Source organism: Dermacentor albipictus, chromosome 3 (genome assembly GCF_038994185.2).
Source record: "Dermacentor albipictus isolate Rhodes 1998 colony chromosome 3, USDA_Dalb.pri_finalv2, whole genome shotgun sequence".
Taxonomy (NCBI): Eukaryota; Metazoa; Arthropoda; class Arachnida; order Ixodida; family Ixodidae; genus Dermacentor; species Dermacentor albipictus.
In genome coordinates, this window is record NC_091823.1 from 188127883 (window position 1) to 188144861 (window position 16979).

General features: G+C 45.0%; 1 protein-coding gene across 15 annotated transcripts in view; it reads right to left on the minus strand.

The window, feature by feature from the left end:
• Window positions 1–14573, minus strand: part of LOC139057682 (zinc finger protein 800-like) — a 129512-nt gene extending 114939 nt beyond the window's left edge. For 8 of the 15 annotated variants that reach the window (XM_070536398.1, XM_070536391.1, XM_070536386.1 and 5 more), the window contains exon 1: window positions 14322–14573. The gene's annotated coding sequence lies outside the window, so the exon portion shown is untranslated. Of the gene's footprint in view, window positions 1–9215; window positions 9390–10600; window positions 10727–14321 lie in introns of all 15 variants that reach the window. The other 7 variants (XM_070536389.1, XM_070536397.1, XM_070536392.1 and 4 more) reach the window with 2 other exon arrangements.
• Window positions 14574–16979: the final 2406 nt, after the last annotated feature.

Sequence of the window (16979 nt, forward strand, 5' to 3'; positions counted from 1 at the left end):
ACAGCAGCATTGGTTAAATTCTTCAGGTTTGTTGATGACTACTTAGAGATTACACAATTGCAAATTGGTCTAGAAAAAGTGAATAATATTCATGCTACCTTTAATGACGAGGGATTGGGTCTAGGCATTACGTATAAGTTGCCATATAATAACTAAATCCAGTTTTCAGACTTGAAGTTGAGATTCACCACGCATCACATTTGTTGGCAGTACAACCTTACAGCATGCAAAGCATAATGAATTATTTATCAGCACACTCAAAATTAGTAAAAAAAAAAGGAGGTGTAGCTGCAACATGTTTGGGTTTGGTTCTCCGACATTCTTGTCACTGTGTTGCTAATTTCAGTTTTTCGCAACAGCTAAGCTGGCTAGAGAAGAGTAGTTTTTCCTAAATCCACTATTATTTCCATTCCTGAAGGGCTTGTAGAAAAGATAAAGAAAGGTGATCCCCTTCACTAGCAGAACCAAAAAGAAGTTAGCCATTATTCTTTACACGCACCAGATGGGCCATGGATTGAAGAAAATCACTAATAAATATAAGGTATGAGCTGTCTTTCCTACAAGAAATAAATTAAGTAGGAAGCGTAATCTGGACAATAAACCTCAGCAGGCATTAACAACCTCATGTCAGATTAGCACACACAGCAGTCTGTCCTGTGTTAAGTGTACAGAATAACACTATCGTGCAGCAAAGTGTACTACGGACAGACTGGACACTGGTTAATTAAATATTCACCTTAGAGAGCACTGCAATGCTGTCAGGAATTCTACAAGCTCAAACCTGGCCACAGCACTGCAGGCACTGCCAATGTGAACCCCTCTTTCACCAAACTACAGGGCTGTTCAAAATGGAAATCAAACAAGCCAAGAGATAGTGGAGGCATATGACATGCGCATAGATGCCACCTCATATGTTAGCCTAATGTCTACTTCGCTGCATAAAAAAAAAAAACTTTTTTTTAATGGCCCGATTTCTTGGCACCCTTGCATATCTGGTATGCACCACATGACCGAAGTGTTTATAACAATTTGTCAAGCAATAACCTTTCGGCTGTCAGCGCTCGTGTCATCCTTTTTTGGTCCCTTGTCTGTGTTGCACTGCAAATATATGTAACAATGTTAATCTACCAACTCGCCCAACTTGCTGTGATGATATGCTTGCTTGATCGTGTAAATTCACAGGGAGCCCATCTATTGCTAGAAAAACATGAGAGGCTGTTAACACACATGTTCGGCCACTTAATGTGCAAAAATAACACTGAAAAGAAGAATGCACTGACAGAATAAGACTTTCTGCATTGTTTTCTTTTTTTACATCCCTCTCACCAATGTTGCACAGTTTGCAGCATCTGCTGAGGCTTTAAGTATTTATGTAAGAAAAATGGAGACTTACAAATCTAAATTTAGTTAGTTGAACGAACTGTGCTATAAACTACAGCACAATATTAAACTTCCTTGAACAAACAGAGAAGAAAAACAATGAAAGAACAGTAGTTATGCCTTAACACACAAATTAATTTGTGGTTGAATATACCAGAATTTATTTGCTACCACTCCAAGAACTTGTTTAAAATTTATTTCATTTTTATTTTTACATTAAAGACGAAACGGCACATCGACAACTCCTTCCGAAAATCTACAGAGGATACTTTGGACAACTAAAGACAGTCTGGGGAATGTTCTTGCAGCAAGTCTCCCACCACTGAAATAGTTTCCAATCCTTTCAATGACATTGCAATGCAAATATATTTCTAACTCTTCATTTTTATTGGACTTTGTGGTGTCTTGCCACTCTTGAAATTCATCCTTCACCAACACTCCCAGCCGCCTTCACATGCTACCTCCATTCAAACATTGGATTGTCCATTTCTTGCCTGCACACGATTGCCTCTAGCAATGCGACGTCTTAATAACCTGTGAACTATGTTGACCAGAGTATTTTAGAGAACATGTAGATGAAAGAATTTAGGCAAAATCCATCTTAAGATGACTATCCAACTTAGTACAGGTAGCTTTCAAGCAATATAGCAACCACGTAGCGACACCCCGTATTGCCTAAGACACCTTCATTTAGAATCTGCAGTGGTCCTTCCAAGATTTCAATTGCTTCAGCTGCATGCAACATGCATTGCCTCCGTGACTGGCCCACTTTGCTATGGCCGTCTCTCGCTAAGGTGATTCACGATTATAACGGCAGGATGACTGTATGGAATTTCGAAGAAGGAATGATGTCAATGGAACGACGAAGGCGGCATGATGATTGATGTACATTGTTTATTGGTGCAAAGGCCAGAGGTGGCCAAAGACCAGCATGATACGTGGTGATCACTGGCAATGTGTTGTTCTTGGATGAGAAAATGAGTTGCAAAATGAGAAGCACAGCATCCAAGGAGATGCTATACTACAGATAGCCTGGCCAAATTATTTCTGCTGTGTTCATTTCTGCTGAGAACTTCAATGTTTTACCATTAGAAAAGGGTCATTCCTTAAAAAGGGTGCTGGGTAAAGAGGTATATTATGGCGGCATAAGGAAGGGAAGTACTTTTTTCTCTCTTGTTCTACTGATAGGCACTGAACAAGGACTGGCACTGGATAGGCACTGAACAAGAAGGACTAGTTTATTGCCACACCTACTGCATGTCAGAGGGTTAGTTCCGGTTAGAAGATAGGAGTGAGTACTGTAGGTGTGCCCAATTCTTAACCTACAAAGCAGTACTTCCTGTTGTCGTTTTCTCAGAGATTCACTGTCCTATTTTTGGTTTGATTAAGTGTAGTTTGTTCGACACATGAGTGTCCCGCTGCCTCTGGCAATATTTCCGTAGCTTATGTCGTAAAAATGGCTTAAAGTCTGTGGAAGGTACAGGTATAGTATTAATGTTTTCATCACAAAGAGCTACACATGTAGCCTTTTCATCAGCAGCGACGTTGCCCTCCAGGCCTCTGTGGCCAGGCGCCCAACAAAGAACAACGCTTTGGTTGGACATGTACACTGAGTACAGAAAGTTGTAGAGGTAATTAAGGATAGAGTTTTTGTGTTTCTGTAGGCTTGATATGCCACTAACAACACTTAATGAGCCTGTGAATATGACAGCCTTTATTATACTCGCTTGCTTTATATGTTTAGCAGCAGAGAGCATTGCATATGCGTCCGCTGTAAAAATGCTCGTGTTCGCATTTAACGCACCGAACGTTGAAAATGATGGTCCAAAAGCTGCATAAGCCACACCTTAGGTAGACTTGGAAGAGTCTGTATAGAATTCTGCGCAGGAGTACTTTGCCTGGAGTTTTAGGAAATGTGAAGGTATATACACCTCAGGCGTGTGTTTTGATATTGCGACAAAGGACATCACACTGAATAGTCTGCCATTCCCAAGGTGAAGCAAGAGAGATGGGAGTCATTAGGACTGTTTCTTGATGGGGAACGCCAGTTTCTTCTGCCAGTTCTTCCAAGCACACACACAGAGGAGCACGAACAGATGGGCAGTTACAGTGAGGTCTGGCAAAAGGCAAGCCGAGCTCAGTTGAACGACATGGATGCTTGTTATTCCATTTACAGTTGAAAAAGTAGAAGCTTAAATATGTTCGCCATAGATGTAAGGACCATTCGTTGGCCTCAATGTACGGACTTTCCACCGGGTCTGTCCTAAAGGTGCCTATTGCCAGGCATATACCGTGGTTGTGGACTGGATAAGGATCTTTAAGCACTCTTCAGTGTGGATTGGTGCACCACGGCTCTGCAATCGAGGTGTGATCGTACTAGACTCTTATACAGCCTAAGCAGACACCTGGTTGTTCGAGAATGCAGCTTAAGTAGGTGCATAGTCTTCAGGCACTTCACCTTAATATACTTCAAGTGGGGAATGAAATTAAGTTTTGTGTCCAAAATACAGTCGAACCCAATTAAAACAATATTCAAGAGCCACGAAAATTGCATTGTTATAACCGATAATTGTTATAACCGGGTTGCATGAAAAAAATCGAAGTAGGGGGATGGCACAGCTGATGTGAGAAAACTATAATGGTGAGGAGGCCCAGTGCCCCTCCCCACCACCTTCCTCCATCCAACTGCTGATTGTGTTCACTTGTTTACCTGCTTCCTGGGCGCTCCAAGCCCGTGTAACAAGTCGCGGCTGTTGGCATTAAAGAATGGCGCTGCTATAACAACTGCAACGAGGGTGTCATGGGTGACAAGCAATATGCGAGCACTGCCGAGGCATTGCTTTGGTGGCCCCAAACGGGGCCTTTCGAAAATTGCGAGAAGGTTGCCACGGCAGCCTGTCAGCTTGAAAAATTAAAAAAAATGCTAAAGAGAGATCACCACAAGCATCGTGCCACGTACTTCTCACTGGCTTGCACGAGAAAACCCTATGTCCGTTAGCCTTGCATGCTTTACACGAAGGTTGCCAACATCCTTCTCCAAGGCATCCAGGTGCTCCACGTAGTGCAGCGGAAGGTTCCTCGCGAAAATGAAGCCCCGGAGGAACTAAATCATCTGCTGGGCCTCCTGTGAGGACAACGTTGAGGCAGCCTGCCCTACCGCATCATCGCTGCCGACCTTGCTGTCACTATCTGATGCAAGCACGTTCGCGATGACTGCCTCATCGGTTAGAAGCACTTAGTTTCAAAATCTACAGCTGTGTGCTTTCTTTTCACCGGCAACGTCTTGCATTGCCGATGATCACCAGGCGCATCAGCCATCTTCCATTTTGGCAGCAAGTCAAACCTACCGTTGGTCAAACGAGGCTGAGAAACCACGTTGCCAGGGACGATTTCCATGCAACCAACAAAAATGGACGCGAGTGATTAAGCTGTTTGCAGAACTGCACTGAATGTGAAGCCAGCGAGCAACATGCGAGCAATCTGCGAGCAGCACAGTTGGCGCAGTCCATTCGTGTTTTGGAGGGTGGGGTGGCTTAGAGTTGTAGGTGCAGCCCATTCATATTGGAGGGGTGGAAGGGTGACAAGAGAGAGGTGCACCTAGATGGCTGGATAATGAGAGTGTGGTGGCTGTTGAAGCAGCGGCCCATCATGCAGTGGCTCGAATTTCCTTTTTTTTTTTCTTTTCGAGGATTTCGCACTACCCTACCTTTTGGCTCGGACACCCAGCCGCCAGACTTCATCGTTATAACTGATAATGCGGCATCGAGGCATGGTAGTAAACGGGTAATTTTGCCACGGAAAACATACAAAGGTTGACGGTGCAGCAGCTTCTCATTGTTATAACCGATACAGTGTTAAAACCGATATCATTATAAGTGGGTTCAACTGTAATACCTAAATATTTGTGTTCTAGGCTGACCGATATTTGTTCTCCATTGAGGTCAATACAGTGAACTCTCACTTGAGTGAACTTCAAGGGACCAAAGGAAATAGTTCACTTAACTGAAAGTTCACTAAACTGAATATTCACTAGACCAACATAAGACATGGCATACAGAGTCAAAAATTTGAAGTGCAATACATGGAGCAAAAGACATGGCATCCATAGTGTTAGAAATGTGTGAAATGGAATTTGTACATATCAACAAGTACAAGGTTCATAACAGTTATAATGCTGCCTTTGTGCGCACACGCGGAACCGACGAGACTGGAAAGAAAGAGACGACCATGCCACGACTAGCCGGTTGGAAAGAAAAACACACCACGTGGTTTGTGGTGTGACAGATCGCCACTTTGCTCTGGCGGCGTTGTAAGCGCCAGCGACGTTACTTTGTTCATGGCCTCCGAGATTACATGCTTGCTTGTTTTGTGCAGGCAATCTCGGAGGCCATGCCTCATTGCCGTTCGTTTTCCACACCACCGCTTTGCCCTAGGGGCGCTGTAGCTCCAGCGACGTTACATTGCCACTGGAGCGGCGGCTTGACGAGGGTGGGCATCGGTTGCGCCTGCAGTGCAGGATGCAAAACTTTGTTAAACATAAGCCTTGGTCCTTTGAACGAGTTCATTAAACTGAAATACTAATGGTCCCGAAATTTTTAAGTGAAACATTTTTGCATAGAATCTATAAGAAAACTGCCGAGAATTTTTAAAAAGTTCGTTATTCTGAAATATTCGATAAACTGACGTTTGCACAACTGAGAGTTTACTGTAATGGGTTCTGGTAATACACCTCTTTTGTTTGAAAATACAACACATGCGCTTATCTTCACAGTTAAATTTAGAACCGTTTTCATCCACACGCTTTAAGAGTTTATTCAGGCCAAACTGTATCTGTCTCTTGCAGATGCTAAGATTACATGACCTGAAACATATTTGTACATCATCCACATAAACCAAGTGAAACAGTGTGCAATAAGTGTGTCTATAAGGAGTTAACCTTTAAAATAAAGAGCGTAGAACTCAGCACTCCACCTTGCGGTACCCGTTTCCTGTGTGAATGGTCGAGACTGCACGTTTCCAACTCTAATACGGAACATTCTGTTAGACAGGTCGCTCAATAATGGTCAGTAGGTTACCGCAAATACCTATCCGTAAAGATCCTGAAGGATCCCAAAACACCACATGGTATCATATGCTTTTTCCATATCAAAGAATACTGATAAGACAAGCTGTTTGTGGATAAAGGCATCCCGGAAATACCTTTCCATGCAGACAAGCTGGTCTGTCATTGATCTGCCTTCCCTGAAATCGTAATGGCCTCGCTAGTCATTAGGTTGATGGATCTTCCTTAGCCTCTGAGCTGCAAGGGCTGCTGCCAGCGTTAGTAGAGGTCTCTGATGTGACCGATTTCACAGAAGGCAGGGCAGCCTCAGCTGCTCTCACTGTGGGGGTGGGTGGCGATCGCCTCAGCATGCTGCGCGACTTGGATGGCCATCGGGCACCGTTGTGGTGCTGCCCCCTGTTACAGCACATTGGCGAAAGATGTTCTTTCTGTATGTATTATTTACTATATTGTTAAATTACTAATAGAAGGTCCTCCTACCAGTTTTTGTAACTCCGGGTCCTCCTCCTGTACTAATGATGAGTGATGAATAAATAAAAATAATCAAGGTGAAAAACGCTGTCATGCTTCTAGGAAACTGATGTTCTCTTTCAGTTTGATGGCGATATTTTTTTTTAATTCTTCCAGGCTGCACAAGATCAGGAATATGCAGACTGGCTGCCATCACAGTTAGCGCAATGGGCTTCAGCACTGCATTCATCAGCCAAGTGATCTTTTGTGCCACACTTTGCAGTGGGCAGTATTGAGAAGCATGTCCAAAGCTCTGCCACTTGAAACAACATTCTGGGTTTGGAATGTAAAGTCTTACATGCAGTTTGAGGTTCTCATCATCATCACCATCAGCCTATCTTTTATGTACACTGCAGGATGAAGGCCTCTCCCTGCGATCTCCAATTACCTCTGTCCTGTGCCAACCGATTCCAGCTAGCGCCTGCAATATTCTTAATTTCATCACCCCACCTAGTCTTCTGCTGTCCTCAACTGCGCTTCCCTTCTCTTGGCACCTATTCTGTAACCCTAATGGTCTACTGGTTATCTAACCTGCACATTACATGACCTGCCCAGCTCCATTTCTTTCTCTTAGTGTCAATTAGAATATCGGCTATCCCCGTTTGCCTTCTGATCCACACCGCTATCTTTCCGTGTCTGAATGTTCCGCCTAACATTCTTCGTTTCATCACTCTTTGTGCTTCAGTTTGAGTTTAGTTTGCTTTGCAGTTGGAGGTAACCTGTTTCTATAGCGTCCGGGATTGTGCTAGAGCCAAAGGTATCACGTGTTTGGTTAGTAGCTCTTTGGTATCGCAACTGACTTGGTATGTTGTACATGTAGAACATCTTTCTTTTCATCTATTCAAGAGTTCTACTTCTGTTAAATCCACAAGGTTGTCGTCTGAAACCACGCCTTTTACAGTGTTCATTGTTTCGTGTGCACCGACAGATATGCATTGTGTCCAAATGCCACAGGGTGTGTCAGTTTCTCGTACCAAGTCTTGCCTTGTACTTCGACCAGCAGGCCCCCTTCTTGCCATCTTGGTGGCTTTGTAGACACTTCCAATGGTCTCCATGATGCATTTTGATACCAAGAAGGGTTAAATGCTTCTCGCTTTCTTCTGGGGCGTTCTCACAAAGAATCATGTGATATGAATAATTGAAACGTCGCATCTGCGCATCCCCATTTCTGGGGATGATTAGGTGAGAAGGGCTTGGAGGGTCCCATGGAATGTATTGTGTATTTGGTATGAATGCCAGTCACTCACCATCGAGGCAACAGGGCAGAGGTAGTGGTGAAGCAAGCTCTGCCATGAAACCTGTACATTTTTACTATAACCACACGTGTTATAACCAAGGTAGGCCACAGCACACCAGGTTAATCTTTGCCACCAGAAATGTAGGAGGTAAATGGAAGAGAAAAGAGAAAACCAAAGATTGAGGAGGAGGACGGGAAGAGGAGACTGCCGATTTCCTCCAATTGGGTCAGTCTGGAGGAGCCGTCTGTGCGAAGCAGAAGCCAAAGAGGTATTGCCTCTGCTAAGGGGTCTTAAAGGGACTGACAACTGGCGAGAATGTGTTATAAGGCATTGATGGAAATGAAATGACCAGGATTTACAGCAATAGAATCCAGCATGCTGTTCACAGTAAGAAGGAATTACAATTTCAAATTGCCAAAGAAAGTCTCAAAAACCAGCAAGTGGCGAAACCTGGTGGTGAAATCCCAGTACTTTGGATGTAGTCTATGAGATTACTCTGTGCGAGTCTGCTCTTATTTAGTAGAACACTTTTATTGCTTAAAATTACAGTTGCTTTATAATTAGACTCTTGCACTTAATTCAACACTTTGGAAATAAAAAGCACACGCATGGCTATGGCAACACGCTGAACTGCGTATCACACGTAAAAGTGTCGTTTCGTTTTCGATGCTATTGGTTTTGTTTTGACAGGTTAAATACCAAAGCAGATTAACCACAAAACCACAAAAACAAGTAGCTGTTATTGCAGAAATACTTCAACACTTTGGAAAACATGCATCGCAAGAACATCAACTTGATAAACAATACATTCTCACAGTTATCGCCGCACTTGTCGTCTGTCTCCCACTAATGCTGGCATATAATCGCTATTGCACTCACCTATCACCATATTCAGCATGCTTCCAGTTAATGACTACATCCACACTGCAGATTGAAAAATTCTGATAAATGTTCCACAGCCTTTTCTGCGTTACCTTTTCGTGATTGGACCAATAAGCTTTCCATTGCTTTAAAGAAATAGGTACCATGAAAATTGGTTTTCAGTCCCTTTAAAGGTCCAAATGGTCAGCTCAAACACCAGGATGCTCCTTTTCCCAGACACGGCTAAGTTGTGCACAGCTACACTCAGGAGGGTCCAAACCTCATGTGCTCAGGTACGTGGTGTCGCAAGTCACCAAATCCCCCTGACACAGACGTGCCTGCAGGGACGAAGGCGGCATGACGACAATGAGATGACAATTCTGAAGTGATGCTGATGGCAAAATGACAGGGTGATGATGACAGCATGACAACAATGTGATAACGAGTGTATGATGACAATAGCCTGACAACTGCATTATGACTAAGGTATAACGAGAGTCGGATGACGAAGCTGGAATGATGACAATGGAACGAACACGACAACATAGCAACAGCCGTATGAGAATGAATGCACAGGCTGTTTTACACTTAGGGAAAAACTCCCAGCACAGTGCACCGCGATGCGGCAAGTGCTCAAGGAACGGTGTTGAACCGCGTTGTCTGCTAAGGCAGTGCACGCTGCCCGCACTGTCTAGAAGCATGCTACTGTCATGGGCAATGCGCTGATTTCATCATTACTGCTGGAACTGAGCTGATATTCTTTACTAAGCATTGCATGATGCCAACCTCAGAGTCTTCATTGGCGATAATGGGGTTCTACAAATGTCTTTTGGCAGCATGCTGCAATTGTTCTTCCAAAAGGCAGGCGCACTGAGTGCATGCACATGTATTTCTTCACTGTGTGCTACTGTAAGACGCGGCAACAAGAAAGAGACACCAAAATGTGCGGTTAACATGTGCGGTCTTTATTTTCCGGGAAGGAAAACAAAGCACTCAATAATAGCCATGCGGGTCAAACACGATGAAACAAACAGACACGAATAAAGGAATGCTTTAGGTTAAGGCAATCAGCTGGAAGTGATTCTTCCTGACCAACAATAGTTAATTACACCAGACAGGTCCTGCCCGCCGGCTGGGAAATGCAGGCATCATGCTTCGAACTTAGTATCTCGTCACGTCCCCAGTGGCAGCGATGATAGCGCTCATTCTGGAGTGCAGTGAGGTGTAAAGTGACTCGGTCAGCTATGCATTCATTCGCACCTTGCCCTCCTCGTCAACGATGGTGGACCGCAGCATATCCTCGGACAAACCATGCCGAGGATGGCACACCAGTGACACTTTCAATAAGCCCCAGAGATTTTCAATCATGTTGAGGTCCAGAAATTGGGGCGGCCACTCCAGGAGAGTGACGCCGCGCTCTTCGAGCAGTTCTTGCACAACACAAGCAGTATGGCATGGTGATCTATTGTGAAGGAATATATAGTCCCCTTCTGGGAACAGGCCGTTAAGAACGTATGGAATCAGTACATTGTCTATGATTGCCCCGTACCTCTCAGCAGTGAACTTGAATTCAGGGCATATCAGTGGGCCAAGACCATCTTTGGTAATGCAAGCCAACACGCTCACACTAGTGCGCCCGCTCGCTGCGACCCGTTGCAGGTACTGCAGCGTGTAACTGGGACAAAGAAAGAAAGCATACATTGAGTACCAACATTTTACATTAGGTAATCAACTTGTCTAAGAATCTGGGCAAACCTCACTTAAGTTTATGTTCACAGCATGGAATGCGAGTGGCTCGAATCACAAGCGCAAGCACAGTGTCAAGCTCGGTGGTGAAACTGCAATACTCACCGCAATAAGTTCTCATCATGGTGCACTTCGCCACTGTATTAAGCCAATCTGCTAGCCTAATATAGTTGCATTGTTTTCTTAAGTGGAGAAATATTTTCAGGCTGAATTATTCATCTCCCCAAAGCAAATCAGACTGAACCCACATGCGAGGCAAATTCGTTCTCACTAGACGTCAGTGGTCGTAAACGTGGATTCATCACTGAATAATGTTTTTCCATTGTTCCACAGTCCACCCTTCATGTTATTGGGCAAAACTGAGCCGCTTTGCTCCATTTGTGGCACTAAGTAAAGGCTTTTGGGCGGCTGATCTGCTCCTTAGGGTGGACCCATTAAGCCGCGGCCATATGGTAGACCTCATAGCCCTCAGCTTCACGCAGTCATAGCTCCCAAAGCGAGGCGCGTGGGGCATCCACAGCAGCCGCAACAATGGACAAATCCTCCTCATCCGTTGTGGCCTTTGGCGGGCATCTGTGAGGGGCATCCTTGATGCATACTTCCTTACTGTAAGCTTGCAGTATCCTATTCACAGTTTTAAGCAACCGTCTTGTCATCTCTGCTATGTTTTTTTTAGTATAGTTCCTAAAACACAGTTCAATAATCTTCAGTTGTTTCTCCAGCAGACGGGCCATGTGAACAAGGCAAACGATTTAGCACTGTTCTGGTCCCATGGAAAAGCTGGAACGAGGTAAGACAGCCGAGCACCAGCTTTATCCAGATCAATCTTGAATCCTGTAAAGCTGCCTGTATCTGCAGAGAGTCATGCCATTTTTCTGTGACGAGTGACTGAAGGAAGGAGAAGACATTGCATGTTGGCTTTTTAAGGTCCTTTGCTTTTTATCTTAAGCAGTTCAAAGAGGGCCAAATCACCACCAAGTCCGCCATCGTCAGCGAGTAGGGCGTGCTGACGATGGTCAAGTACCGAATCCCTTCAGGGGGTATTCTGTGAGAGTCCACCTAGTGGACTGTCCATTTCAGCCGCTGTTAATTGGATGCAGCTGTACGAGAGAGGTGCGGCCGTGGCCAATCAGCAGCAGCCGAAATGGGCAGTCCACTAGGCGGACTCTAATCACAAACTACCCCCCCCCCCCGCCCTAGACCTCACTGCCCTACAGTACGAGCGCTGTCATCGCTGCCGCTGGGGACATGACGAGATATTAAGTTTTTGGAAAGATTGGATGCGCTTTGTAGACAATCACAAGGAAGAAGACAGGACACACCCTGTATATTAAGTATATTATATTATATATACTATATATATTAAGTGAAGTTCGGAGCATGACGCATGCACTTCTCTGCCAGCGAGCAGGGCCTATCTGGTGTAATTAATTACTGTCGGTCCAGAAGCAGTTCTAGCTCATTGTCTTAACTTTAAGCATTCCTTTATTCTTGACCGTTCGTTTCATCGTGTTTGACCCACATAGCTATTACTGTTGAGTGCTTTCTTTTCCTTTCACGTCAAATACCAAGCATGATAAGCACACATTTTGGTGTCTCTTTCTAGTCGCTGCTTATTATGGTAGCACACACAATGAAGAAATATATGTGCACGCACTCGGTACCCCAGCCTTTTGAAAGAACAAACGAAGCATGCTGTCAAAATAACTTTGTAGAACCCCATTATCGCTAATGAAGACTCAGAGGTTGGCGTCGCACATTGATTAGCAAAGACTATCGGCTCAGTTCCCGCAGTAACGATGAAATCCACACGCTGCTCTTGATAGTAGCGCGTTTCCCGACAATGTGGCCAGTGCACACTGCCGTAGCAGACGACGCAGTTCAAGACTCCGCTCCTCGAGCGCCTGTGCGAGCTACTGCCGTCGCCCAACTCCAGCGCATTTATCTGCACACTGTAGCGAATGTAAGTTTGAACCATGGCTACATTAAATAAATTTAATGGGTAGGACCAAGAACACAACTGCACGTGAACGGCGCGAAGTATATCACATACCCAGTGCTGCTTGCATCAGTGGCATGTCCATTTCGCTGTCTTCTCCCGATTAATTTTGTTGATAATAAAATGTAATAACACATGTGTAATTAAAAATTCACTACCGTTAGATTTGCACATGACGCTTGCTCGTGCACCTATATTGCTTTCTTGCTTTCGGAAATACACCAGTTAAAAGTGTAGCGTTCATCCGGCCACCTTCGTTGCGTCTGTCTTGTTAACACTACGCTACTGCTTGAAGTATGAACTGACTACCTAAAGAACAAAAAAATGATTTAGACATCACTAAGAAAGCTAGAAAAAAAGAGCATACCAAATGAAAAAAGATTGTAGGCAGGCAAATCAATAACTTGGGACCAGGCAGCACTTGGCTAGTGCTAAAGCAGAACTGTAAAACAACAGGCATGAATAATTTACATAGGTGAAACTAACGACATTGGCACGGATTAAGCAACATTGTTATAATGTCAAAAGGGGAAGGAATGCTGCTACCATTGGCCATTATATTGACTGAGATAATGCATGCATCTACTTTGGTAGCAACGTTGTATTGTTTCAAGTACTGCTAGATTGAATCACCATTGTCACCAAGTACAAGCAAATGGCACGCTTTCATCTTGAATAATTACCCATTTAATAACCGTGCCGACAATAAATCGCACTTACAACATCCTCCCGATTGCTTATGCAGGCTGACTGCGCCACTTTTTTGGGATTTATGTTGCCTACAAACTCCTGTCACTATTGTCAACAAAGCTCCCGTAAGGGAGCCAAAACATATTTTTTACTTGTAGCATTGGTGCGGTCACTGTCCATATCGTTCCACAAATGTGACAACACTAGGTAAGCAAACAGTTCAGGACAGATTTCGCTCAGGCTGCACACCAACCGCAACCTAGTTTTATTGCTTGCATGCTCAGCTGTGAAACTTTTTTTCAGGAACATTTATATCAGCAGCTGGGTGCTATAAACTAGAGCCATCTTGTGCGATAAAGCTGGCAAAAAGCAGGAGTCACTATACCTTCACACATTACCCTCAGAGAGTGGTGGATACGCACTTGAGACTACTGGAAGTAACATTACGCACGTGTACTGGTGTACGCCCCTGAACTAACAAAAACTGACTGCAAGTGATTGGCAACGTGTGCACACACGGCGCCTCCATGGCGGAACGACCGCCTGCCAAGCATTTCGCGTGCAAGTAGCCCGGCACACGAGCATGCCCACACTCTCCGGGAGTGGTGCGCTGTGTCGTCGGTCGTCCCTGTACAGTGCTCGTCGCCAAGGCAAACATGGTCGTGTGGGCCATCTGCAGCTGTCAGGATGAAACCAACCGCAGCCAGTGACGTTTCGCCGCCGCCTGGACGGCGACGCAAACCTTGTCGACGGTGTCTGGACAGTGCAGAAAACACGGGGCCGAGCAGTGGTGACGCGGGGCACCACCGTGGTGCCCCGCGACAGAACTACGTACCTGACGTCGTCTCCGGCGGCAACTCCCAGCAGGTGCTCACTTTGGTAGTCACTCGGCTTCTCACGGCCGTTACTGGGTGTAGAAAGGCGATCGTCCACCGTGCAGTTTATGTCACCATAAACGTTGACCAACGCAGGCGCAGCCTAAGCGCCCGGTGGCTCGTCCGGCTATTCCGTATGCGTGCACAACTTGGTCGACTTGGCAGACTTGGCTTCGACTTGTCGATGATGCTACCCAGAGGGCGCGACCGCGCTTGAGGGAGAGCTTCAGAATGGCTTTAGAATAGGTAGGCGTTTGGATGATAACTTGTTTGTTCTTACTCAGTGTATTGAAATATCAAAAGCAGAAAGCAGACCGTTGTATGTGGCCTTTTTGGACATTACAGGAGCATACGACAACGTAGACCGCAGCATTTTGTGGGATATTCTGGAAGGGGAAGGCTTAGGTAACGATTGTATACAGCTTTTGAGAGAGATTTACCTAGAAAATACTGTTTGCGTTGAATGGGAAGGGATGAGGAGCGCGGAGAAAGTTCATATCAACAAGGGACTGAGGCAGGGGTGCCCTTTATCCCCGCTGCTGTTTATGATGTACATGGTGAGGATGGAGAGGGCGCTAGAAGGAAGTAATATCGGGTTTAATCTCTCATACAAACAGGCAGGTACAGTAATAGAGCAGCAACTCCCAGGTTTATTTTATGCAGACGACATTGTGTTGCTCGCAAACAACCAAAGTGATTTGCAACGTCTGGCTAATATTTGTGGACAGGAAGGCAACAATTTAGGTTTGAAATTTAGTGTTAGAAAATCAGGTGTTATTGTATTCAATGAAAACAGTGAACAGACAGTGGAGATACAGGGCCAAGAAATACCTCGGGTAACAGAATATAAATACCTTGGTATATGGATAAACGAAGGCAACGGATATATGGAAACACAGGAAAAAACCATAACAGTCAAGGGGAAGAGAAATGCAGCCATAATGAAGCACAGAGCGCTATGGGGATACAATAGGTACGAGGTCCTCCGAGGTATGTGGAAAGGGGTAATGGTTCCAGGACTTACTTTTGCAAATGCGGTTGTTTGCTTTAAATCAGGGGTACAATCAGGACTCGACGGGAACCAAAGGTCAGTGGGTCGCCTCGCATTGGGCGCTCACGGGAAGACTACAAATGAAGCTGTGCAAGGGGATATGGGCTGGACTAGTTTTGAAGTGAGGGAAGCTCGCAGTAAAATTGAGTATGAAGAACGGCTGAGGAATATGGAGGAAAGTAAATGGGCTGGGAGAGTGTTCAGGTATCTGTATACAGGCAAAACATTGATTCACAGTGGAGGAAAAGAACTAGGAAGCTTACCAGCAAGTATGCGGCCTGTGGGGTGGGCAACACAGCAACAAAGAAGGTCAAGCGGAAAGTCAGAGAGGCTGAATTAATCTCATGGGTGGCGGCAATGGAAAAGAAACCTGCCATGAGTAACTACTTAAGGGGAAAAAACGAAATTAGGAAAGAAACCATTTATGATAACTCAAAGGGAAGCTCATTACTTTTCGAAGCGAGATCGGGATGCCTTAGAACACGCACGTATAAAGCGAGATATAAGAAGGAAGAAGAAGCATGTGCTTGCTGCGGTAAAGCTAGGGAAACGACGGAGCATATTTTATTAGAATGTGAAGACATCTATCCAGCGGTCGATTTAGGCACCACTGGCCTCCTTGAAACCCTTGGGTTCAGCGGGAGCAGTGGAAAAGCAAACAGGTCCGCAATAGACATCAGTAAGAGGCGATTGGAGGATTGGTGGAAGAAAAGTAGGGAAACGACAAAGGACGGAGACGTACAAAAGCACAGTTCGCAATAGGGTATCAGAAAATTTGGACGTGGTAGTTCATAGTGTGTTTTTTTTTGTTCTCATGGGTTAACCTAGGTAGGATATTAGGCAGCATAGTAGCAAGAGCTTGGTGGCGCAAGCCACCGCCCCGTTCCAAAGGGGACGCTCATAACATCCATCCATCCATCCATCCATCCATCAAACTTTTTGAGTGCTGGCTAGCTGGCTAGGGCCATAGAGTTCATAGAGTTTCTCACTATAACACCTAGAGGGTAATCTGGCGCCACCGTCTATGGGAGTTTCTTAAGGGGGCACCGTGCCGTCATGGGAATGACGGTATTTGTGTCTGCGAGGCTCGTGTTGGCTGGTGTTGTAAGAGGCTTCGTCGAAAACGTGGATATGGCTACGCAAATGACGCGTTCTCAAAGTAAAATCTTTATAAAATGTTTCCATTCTCGCATATTACATCTTTACTCACCCACGATGCATGACCAAGCGAACAAAATCAAGAACAGACGACAAATTGTTTCAACGCGAGCTCGAACCTTGTCGTCTGTCCTCCAACTTTGGCGGCCCGCTGATACTTTTTACGTAAGATGTAGTCGTACACACAATAACAAGTAGCCATAGTTAAACAAAACATGTTTTCGCGTAATAATAAAGCTAAAACAGCTTTTTCCGTGCTGTTCTAGTAGAAAATGAATCATTGTGACAGACGGAATGGTACTTGCCAAGCGCGTCTTCAAGGTGTCCTGTCTCTACGAGAACGATGCCAATCCGAATCCACAATATACCGGCATTCCCATGCATACCACAGCGCAGCAGCGCCAGATTT